General features: G+C 42.2%; 1 protein-coding gene across 2 annotated transcripts in view; it reads left to right on the forward strand.

Annotated features, from left to right (window-relative positions):
• The first annotated feature begins 785 nt into the window (after positions 1 to 785).
• Positions 786 to 10,750, forward strand: part of LOC126404562 (tripartite motif-containing protein 2-like) — a 25,416-nt gene continuing 15,451 nt past the window's right edge. The window contains exons 1-2 of one of the 2 annotated variants that reach the window (XM_050067854.1): positions 816 to 913; positions 5,761 to 5,804. The gene's annotated coding sequence lies outside the window, so the exon portion shown is untranslated. Of the gene's footprint in view, positions 914 to 5,760; positions 5,805 to 10,750 lie in introns of both variants that reach the window. The other variant, XM_050067855.1, reaches the window with a different exon arrangement.

Here is a 10,750-nt window from a genome sequence, read left to right on the forward strand (position 1 = left end):
AGTCATTCTGTCTGTCCCACGTTTTTCTACTCACTGACGTGGTCAATCTATGTGAAACTGCACATAGGCATTGAGGACTGGCATAGGTAGAAGGTGACAGAGCTACCAATGGCTATGGACTAGTAAAAACAAAATCGGGGAGTGCAGCAAAATGCCGCCTATAATGGGGGGCGTGAGCGAATAACAAAACGTGTAGCTCAGCGTGTGACGTAAACAGTCTTCCCGTCATTGTGTTATGTAAAAACTTTTATTGTTAAGCAGCAAAATAAGGAAATGACTCCTACAAACCTGAGAGCGAACATGAAACAGTAAAATAACGCAGATATGTGAAGTAAAAACAGGACGCAGGAGAGAAACTAAACTCCAAACCACAGAGATTCAGTCAGAAGCTATAGACGTACTGAGAGCTGAAAATGAAATATGGAATCTGAAAGATGTAAAATAGTCAGTCTGGTGAGTGAACAATAAATGGACATGACTGCACAAAATCCATTTCAAAAATATTCATATTGATGCATTTAAAAGTGAATTATTTTGGGTTGATACAAGAGATCTGAGGGAGAGAATGATACGCCCATATTATCATTTAACTGACAGACGGATGGACCAATCACAGCCCTCCCTCTCTCCCTCCTGTTGCTCCTCATTGGTGGACGCTGCAGTGAGGCCCGATGGATGCCCACCCCCTCCCTCCATCTCTCCTTCCCCTCCTCAGCCTGGTGCTGCTGCTGCTGCAAGCTGCTGGTGTTGCCGTGACGATGATATCCTCCCCCCTCCCACACACACACACACTCACACACACACACACTCAGTAGAGAGGAGAGGAGAGCAAACAAGACGCTCTCATGACGCGATGGCTTCAGGCTGGAAAACAGACACACACTCATCCATCGCCTGCGTCTGAGGAAACATGGTGAGTGCTGCTTTCTTTTTGGGGGTGTGGAGAGGTGAGAGGATGGATGGATGGATGGATGGATGGATGGATGGATGGGAGGATGGATGGAGGAATGTTTAGGGATGACAGCAGCATCTGTAGCATGGTGTGCTTTCCTGAGAGAGAGCAGGAGAGAGGGATGAGAGAGGGAAGAGTGGAGAGACTGAGGAGGGATGGAGGAAATGAGGATGGATGGATTGCAGGATGGACGAGGGCGGAGGATGGATGAATGAACATGGGCACAGACTGATCCACCTCAGCATTAGAGCAAATACGTGTGTGTGTGTGTGTGTGTGTGTGTGTGTGTGTGTGTGTGTGTGCGCTCTCAGGCCTGCATGTACTGCACGTTAGCATCCTGAGTGCTAACAGGAGGTACGTCACTTCTGTGAACAGAAACTGGGCTGATCCACTCTGATTTTTACAGCTGTGGGCCGATCACTGAACAGGCACTGACATAAGCTCAGGGGCCCAAAAGGTCGGGGGGCCCTCAGGGCACAATGTCTGTATGAAGTGGCACTGTTAATATTTCTTATTGTAAAGTCAATCAAATAATGACGAAGGGACACAAAGACACAGGAATCAACCACAGAGAAATGCAAAATAACCACAAAGAATCAGCCACAAAGAGACACAAAATGGCCCCAGAGATTCAAAATGAAATGATGAACAATGGCCACCAAAGACACAGGAATCAACCAAAAACAGACACTGGACAACTACCAAGAGAGACAAAATGACCACAAAGAGATGCAAAATGTCTGTAAAGAAACACAAAACAACAATGAAGACACAAGAAATACCACAGAGATAAATAACGACCACACAGAAACATAAAACAACCACAAAAAGATTAAAAATGACTTAAAAGTGACGCAAATGACGACAAAAAGACACAAAACAATCAAAAAGAGATGCAAAGCAACCTCAAAGGTACATACAATGACCACAAAGAGATGCAAAATGTCCACAAAGAGATGCAAAATGTCCACAAACCACAAAGAGATGCAAAATGTCCACAAAGAGATGCAAAATGTCCACAAAACATTCAAAAAGAGACAAGAACCAACCACAGAGACACAAAATGTCCACAGATAGATGCAAAATGTCCACAAAGACACACATTTCCACAAATAGATGCAAAAATGTCCACAAAGACACACATTTCCACAAATAGATGCAAAATGACCAGAGAGACACAAAATGTCCACAAATAGATGCAAAATGACCAGAGAGACACAAAATGTCCACAAAGAGACACATTTCCACAGACAGATTCAAAATGTCCACAAAGAGATGCAAAATGTTCACAAAGAGATGCAAAATGTCCACAAAGAGATGCAAAATGACCACACAGAGATGCAAAATGACCACAAAGGGAAACAAAATGTCCACAAAGAGATGCAAAATGACCAGAGAGGCACACAATGTCCACGAAGAGATGCAAAATGTTTACAAAGAGACACAAAATGTCCACAAAGAGATGCAAAATGACCAGAGAGGCACAAAATGTTCACAAAGCGATGCAAAATGTTCACAAAGAGACACAAAATGTCCACAAAGAGACACAAGACGTCCACAAAGAGATGCAAAATGACTTGACATGGGCACAAAACATTCAAAAAGAGACAAGAAACAAACACAGAGATGCAAAATGACCACAAAGTGAAACAAAATGTCCACAAAGAGATGCAAAATGACCAGAGAGACACAAAATGTCCACAAAGAGATGCAAAATGACCAGAGAGACACAAAATGTTCACAAAGAGACACAAAATGTTCACAGAGAGATGCAAAATGACTTGACATGGGCACAAAACATGAAACAACCACAAAGATGCAATATGATCACAAAGGGAAACAAAATGTCGACAAATAGATGCAAAATGACCAGAGAGACACAAAATGTTCACAAAGAGATGCAAAATGACCAGAGAGACACAAAATGTTCACAAAGAGACACACAGTGTCCACAAAGAGACACAAAATGTTCACAGAGAGATGCAAAATGACTTGACATGGGCACAAAACATTCAAAAAGAGACAAGAGACAAGAAACAAACACAGAGATGCAAAATGACCACAAGGTGAAACAAAATGTCCACAAAGAGATGCAAAATGACCAAAGAGACACAAAATGTTCACAAAGAGATGCAAAATGACCAGAGAGACACAAAATGTTCACAAAGAGACAGAAAATGTTCACAGAGAGATGCAAAATGACTTGACAGGGGCACAAAACATGAAACAACCACAAAGATGCAAAATGACCACAAAAGGAAACAAAATGTCCACAAAGGGAAACAAAATGTCCACAAAGAGATGCAAAATTACCAGAGAGACACAAAATGTTCAGAAAGAGATGCAAAATGACCAGAGAGACACAAAATGTTCACAAAGAGACACAAAATGTTCACAGAGAGATGCAAAATGACTTGACATGGGCACAAAACATGAAACAACCACAAAGATGCAATATGACCACAAAGGGAAACAAAATGTCCACAAAGACACACAACATGTCCACAGATAGTTGCAAAAATGTTCAAAAAGAGATGAAAAATGACCACAAAGACACACAAAATGTCCAAAAAAGGAAACATTTCCACAGATAGACACAAAATGTCCACAAAGAGACACCTAATGTCCAGAGAGACACAAAATGTCAACAAAGAAACACAAAATGTCCACAAAGAGACACATTTCCACAGACAGATTCAGAATGTCCACAAAGAGACACATTTCCACTGACTGATTCAAAATGTCCACAAAGAGACACATTTCCACAGACAGATGCAAAATGTTCACAAAGAGACACAAAATGACCAGAGAGACACAAAATGTCCACAAAGAGACACAAAATGTCCACAAAGAGACACATTTCCACAGACAGATTCAAAATGTCCACAAAGAGACACATTTCCACAGACAGATTCAAAATGTCCACAAAGAGACACAAAACATTCACAAAGAGACACAAAATGTCCAGAGACACATAATGTCCACAATGAGACACCTAATGTCCAGAGAGACACAAAATGTCCACAAAGAGACACAAAATGTCCACAAAGAGACACATTTCCACAGACAGATGCAAAATGTTCACAAAGAGACACAAAATGTCCACAAAGAGATGCAAAATGACCAGAGAGACACAACATGTCCACAAAGAGATGCAAAATGTCCACAAAGAGATGCAAAATGTTCACAAAGAGACACAAAATGTCCACAAAGAGATGCAAAATGACCAGAGAGACACAAACTGTCCACAGAGATGCAACATGTCCACAAAGAGACGCATTTCCACAGACAGATTCAAAATGTCCACAAAGAGACACAAAATGTCCACAAAGAGACACAAACTGTTCACAGAGATGCAACATGTCCACAAAGAGACGCATTTCCACAGACAGATGCAAAATGTTCACAAAGAGACACAAAATGTCCACAAAGAGACACATTTCCACAGACATTTCCACAAATAGATGCAAAATGACCAGAGAGACACAACATGTCCACAAAGAGATGCAAAATGTCCACAAAGAGATGCAAAATGTCCACAAAGAGACACAAAATGTTCACAAAGAGATGCAAAATGACCAGAGAGACACAAAATGTCCACAAAGAGATGCTAAATGTTCACAAAGGGATGCAAAATGACCAGAGACACAACATGTCCACAAAGAGACACAAAATGTCCACAAAGAGATGCAAAATGTCCACAAAGAGACACAACATGTCCACAAAGAGATGCAAAATGACCAGAGAGACACAAAATGTCCACAAAGAGACACATTTCCACAGACAGATTCAAAATGTCCACAAAGAGACACATGTCCACAAAGAGATGCAAAATGACCAGAGAGACACAAAATGTCCACAAAGAGATGCAAAATGTCCACAAAGAGACACAACATGTCCACAAAGAGATGCGAAATGACCAGAGAGACACAAAATGTCCACAGAGACACATTTCCACAGACAGATTCAAAATGTCCACAAAGAAACACAAAATGTCCACAAAGAGACACAAAATGTCCACAAAGAGATGCAAAATGTCCACAAAGAGACACAACATGTCCACAAAGAGATGCAAAATGACCAGAGAAACACATAACGTCCACAAAGAGACACAAAATGTCCACAAAGGGATGCAAAATGACTACAGAGACACAAAATGTCCACAAAGAGACACATTTCCACAGATAGATGCAAAATGTCAATAAAGATATGCAAAATGACCAGAGAGACACAACATGTCCACAAAGAGACACAAAATGTCCGCACAGAGACACAGAATTACAACAAAAGGATGCAAAATGACTTCAGATGACCACAAAACAGCCAAGAAAGAGACAAGAACCAACCACAGAGGCACAAAATGTCCACAAAGAGACAGGACATTTCCACAGATAGATGCAAAATGTCCACAAAGAGACACAATATATACACACAGAGACACAACACTTGGTGATTAGTTGCCTAAATAGTGAATCAAAGTGATCCTGTGGCTCTGTGAGTCTTTGCGACTGTGGTCCGTCAGCGTTAAACAGAAATATACAGTTATTCTATGTAAAACATGTTTTCATTGGCTCCTTCTGTGAGGAGAAGGATGAGTGAGAGACCTGCAGGAAGACTGTCATTAAAACAGAGAGAAAAACAGGGACAGACAGAGTGACCGTGAACTTTCCCATGGGAATATGTCGTATTATGAGATCAAGTTACCTCTGTGTGTGTGTGTGTGTGTGTGTGTGTGTGTGTGTGTGTGTGTGTGTGACGTCACACAGTAGATTTACTGACGAGCTCCTCTGAACTGTCTCAACCTGCAGATACTGTTCAGCTGAAATGAGCTCTCACTGAGAGCCGAGATGACGTGAGTAGGTTTCCAATCAACTGGACTTACATTTAGTGTGTAAGGTACGTGAGACATTCTGTTCAGGGTGTTATTGTAAATGTCAACAGTTTAATGTCAACAGATGCAGCTGCTAATACAATAAGCTAGTGATGGCCTAGTGAAGCCTCATGAACCATTTTCTTTATTTTCTGACTCCACCAGATGGTGCTCTTGGTTTAAAGCTAAAGGCTGAAGGTCTGACAGTGAAGTGTGCTTTCAAACCTTTGTTGAACAGACAGCGCCATCCAGTGGCTTCAGAGAATAAAGACAGTGGTTTATGAGGCTTCATTTGGCCATCACTACAATAAGTTAATTAATCAGTTTAAAGATCTAAAATATCTGTCTTTGGTGCAGCGAACATTAGAACTTAATTATTCTGTGGGCTACAGACATCTTAAAATATGCATTTCCATGAATACAAACTGAGAAGAGGTCGAAATTAAATACATTTATTTAAAGGACTCTGTTACTAAGAATACTGCTGCTGTCCGCTGACACAGGGAGAACATTTTCAGAGCACCTGGAGGAAACCCACACTGACACAGGGAGAACATGTCGGAGCACCTGGAGGAAACCCACGCTGACACAGGGAGAACATGTCGGAGCACCTGGAGGAAACCCACGCTGACACAGGGAGAACATGTCAGAGCACCTGGAGGAAACCCACGCTGACACGGGGAGAACATGTCTAATAAGGTCCTAATTGGTATTTAAATGTCCTAAATCATCTTTCAAAGGTCTCAAAAATTCCACGACATGGGAAACAGGGTTTCCTAAATGATTGCATTGTAAAATCTCAAAATAACTGGTGACATCATTTTCTAAAAATAATATACCAAATGCCTCAAATCAGTCCACTNAGAACATGTCAGAGCACCTGGAGGAAACCCACACTGACACAGGGAGAACATGTCGGAGCACCTGGAGGAAACCCACGCTGACACGGGGAGAACATGTCAGAGCACCTGGAGGAAACCCACGCTGACACAGGGAGAACATGTCAGAGCACCTGGAGGAAACCCACGCTGACACGGGGAGAACATGTCTAATAAGGTCCTAATTGGTATTTAAATGTCCTAAATCATCTTTCAAAGGTCTCAAAAATTCCACGACATGGGAAACAGGGTTTCCTAAATGATTGCATTGTAAAATCTCAAAATAACTGGTGACATCATTTTCTAAAAATAATATACCAAATGCCTCAAATCAGTCCACTGGCCAGAGAAATGTTGGCATGGTATGTTTCTGCAAACCACAGATATGTTTCATACATTATCATGTGATGATGTCGCAGATACGTTGAAACTTCACATTTCAACAACGCTGCGGTTAATGTGTGGTTAGGTTTAGGCACAAAAACCACGTGGTCAATCACCCACTCCGCACAACTTTTTTAAATTTCAAAATTTATAACGATGATAAAGATGAAATATGTAAAGCTGGAGTGTAGAAATCCTGCACGGCTGAGAGCGAGCAGGACTTTATAGCACCGAGATCTGTAGTGAGCAATAAAGCGAGCAGTTCAGTGTGGCGGAGCAGTAAATACACACACACACACACACACACACACACAGATGATTATTAATATTATACGTCTATGTCTGTGAGGCCAAGTGAAAGCCAAGTCTGAAGCCTCACTCAGGCCTTTGACGAAGTGTCGGCTGATTCCTAAATCTTCTTTGACGTCGTGTGTTTGAGGAATAAACAGCACAAAAAGCAAAGAGGCGTCACATCAACAGTGTCCACACACCTGTCGCTGTACGAGCACAGGTGGACGTTATAAGCCTCCAGTTATCAGATCACCTGTTTCCATTCTAATTTGACCTGAAGTGTCAATATGTCTTCATGGTTTATCAAAGAGCGTCAGGAGCCACAGAATGATAAGAACTAAAGATCAGATAAGCAGCTGTGGAGCAGTAAGATACTGTCAATGTTACAGCTCAGTCATATGTCCTTTAAATAGCACTGATTGCCATATAAACAGATAACAATATTAATATTATTAGTACCATGTGTCTGTACACAGGGCAGCTAAACAAACATTGTTCTAACCCTTTAATATCCTAACTAAGAAAAAGCAGTGAAAGAAAACAGCCCATAGTTTTCTGCATACAGACCTCTGCCAAACGGATGAGGTGGCTTTTCATGTACTATTGCAATGTTAGTAATATGTTAGTATACCAACATACGTGGAGTTGTGACCATGGAGTTAGTCGTATGAGCAGTAACAGTGTTATTTCCATTCATTTAGTCAAGATACTCAAGATGACAGTAATTTGAAAACATCCTAAAAATGGTGGAATTATTTAAACCAAATATATAATGGGAAGTTTTTTATATCCTCATCAGTTTTTATTTCATAAAAATGGTGAATTTATTATCGTAGCATCACTGACGAAAGCACAAATTCACCGTTTGGTTGAGCGAGTCTGAAACTAGAATCAAGGCCTCGTGGTTGTGTCTGTGGGCTGGAGACGTACAGCCGGAGGAAAGGGGTGATCAATGCTCTGTGAACATGTAGAGGAGGACAGAAAGGAAGAACGACAAAGAGGGAAAGAAAGAAAGAAAGAACGACAAAGAAAGAAAGAAAGAACGAAAGAAAGAAAGAATGAAAGAAAGAGAGAAAGAAATAACGACAAAGAAAGAGAGAAAGAAAGAAAGACAGAAAGAAAGAAAGAAAGAAAGAAAGAAAGAAAGAAAGAAAAAGAGAAAGAAAGAAAGAAAGAAAGAAAGAAAGAAAGAAAGAAAGAAAGAGAGGGTTCATTTGTCTCTCGTTCTGTAAGTGACAGTTACAAACAGCCACCACAGTGTCACAAGACCCACACACAGACACACACACAGACACACACACACACACACACACACACACACACACCCATAATCCTTTGCAGTGTTGTGCTGCAGAGATGGAGGTGTGGGGGTGCAGCAGTGTCTGTCTGAAAAAAAAGATGATATGTATTTGCATTAGAGACAAAAACAAACACAGACAGAAAATATAGTGTGTGTGTGTGTGTGTGTGTGTGTGTGTGTGTGTGTGTGTGTGTGTGTGTGTCAGCGAAGTTGTGTATTCTGAGCAGAATGTTTGAGGGAGGAGCTAAAACAGGATTATGAACCAGATGAGAGGAGCTCATATCCATAATCCGTCCTCCTGATGAATCATTCATGAGAACACTGAGCTCATATGTTACACACAGACGTGGTCGAACACCGACAGGCAACAACACACCCAACGACACACTGGAGGAGGCAGAGAGACTGACGGGAACACGTCAGAGCGTTAAAAGCCAAAATATAAACAATAAATAAACAGTCGCAGCGATAACTCTGCAGCAGTGAACATCTCGTCAAAAACCACTGCCCTGTCGGACACCTGAGGCCAACAGCCACCTGGCGATGGACGGATGGATGGTATCAGTTCATAGTGCGGCCTGACAGCCCCTGTTGCAGCCGTATGATATGCCAGTGAGCGGCATCAGTTTGAAACGCTGCCAATAACGACAACACATAAGGAGCTGGAAAGTCCCTGTAGGGCGGGACTTTCACCTAGGACACCGGTCTTCACTTCCTGTATGAATGTAGAGCCAAACCATGATGTGTTTGATGCCTTTGGTAGCGACATCCTAGAACATCAACAGCAGACGCGGAAGGATACCTAGCATGGTTTGGCAGCCTGTTCTCTAGTGATGGCCAAATGAAGCCTCATGAACCACTGTCTTTATTCTCTGAAGCCACTGGATGGCGCTGTCTGTTCAACAAAGGTTTGAAAGCACACTTCTCTGTCAGTCCTTCAGCCTTTATCTTTAAACCAAGAGCGCCATCTGGTGGAGTCAGGAAATAAAGAAAATGGTTCATGAGGCTTCACTAGGCCATCACTAGCTTATTGTATTATCAGCTGCATCTGTTGACATTAAATTGTTGGCATTTACAATAACACCCTGAACAGAATGTTACTGAGGCTTCACTAGGCCATCACTACCGTTCTCACTCTGAAATACCACCATTTTGTCAGTGACGTCAGAGTCAGTCACTGAAGCATGGAGGCACCTTTTGTGGCAGTAAGACCACCAGCCACATCAGTTTGAAGGTGAGCGGGCAAAAACCCAAGTCATCAAATACCGCCGGTTTGTCAGTGGATGTTAGCATCGGACACGAACACACAGAGGCACCCGTTACACCGATATGATAAGCATCCTTTAGCAGCAGTTTGTAACGCCGCCGGTAACTACGGTAACAAAAAAAGTGAGAACGTCTGTATAGGGAGGGCAGAGGAGAGGTGGATGGGTCCAACAAACAAACAAATTTCACTCGTGAGCCTGCTGTTTGTTTCGCATATAAATTTTAAGCCAAACCATCATGTTTTTTTCTAAACATAACTCCTTTGGTTGGTGTATTTTGTTGGTGTATCACTGACAAAGTGGCGATATTTTACGAGTTGGGGTGAGAACGTGTTGGGATAGATCTAAAGAGCCGAATAGCTACAGTGTGACTTTTCTCAGCTGGGTGCAATTAGAATCTGTTTAATTTCAGTGGCGCGTCCTTGAATTATTTCCCCCTCACCACAGCAAAAGGAACCATGAGGTCCAAGTTTTCTGCTTGGCGTTCACACTGATCCTTCGAACTGGGCCACTCTGTGCCGTCAGTGTGAACGCAGCCGCCATGGCTCCAGCTCTGTGGGGCACACAGACTGTTAAATATAGGATTTTAGGATTAAAGGGTCCATGACTGCTGCACTTTTTGTTGCCGCTCTTCCTCGCCCCTCTCCATGCAGTCTGTTACCATGGAAACCGCAGCCCCACTCCCGTCTCTCTCTCTTTCCATCACTTTGAAGACATTCCTGTGACCTACATTCCAGCTGCTGGAAGCTCTGTATTAGTGTCTTACTCTTCATTCACTTCCCTCTGTTGGTCCTACATGCCGCACAGCCC

This window comes from Epinephelus moara, chromosome 17, assembly GCF_006386435.1.
Source record: "Epinephelus moara isolate mb chromosome 17, YSFRI_EMoa_1.0, whole genome shotgun sequence".
Lineage (NCBI taxonomy): Eukaryota > Metazoa > Chordata > Actinopteri > Perciformes > Serranidae > Epinephelus > Epinephelus moara.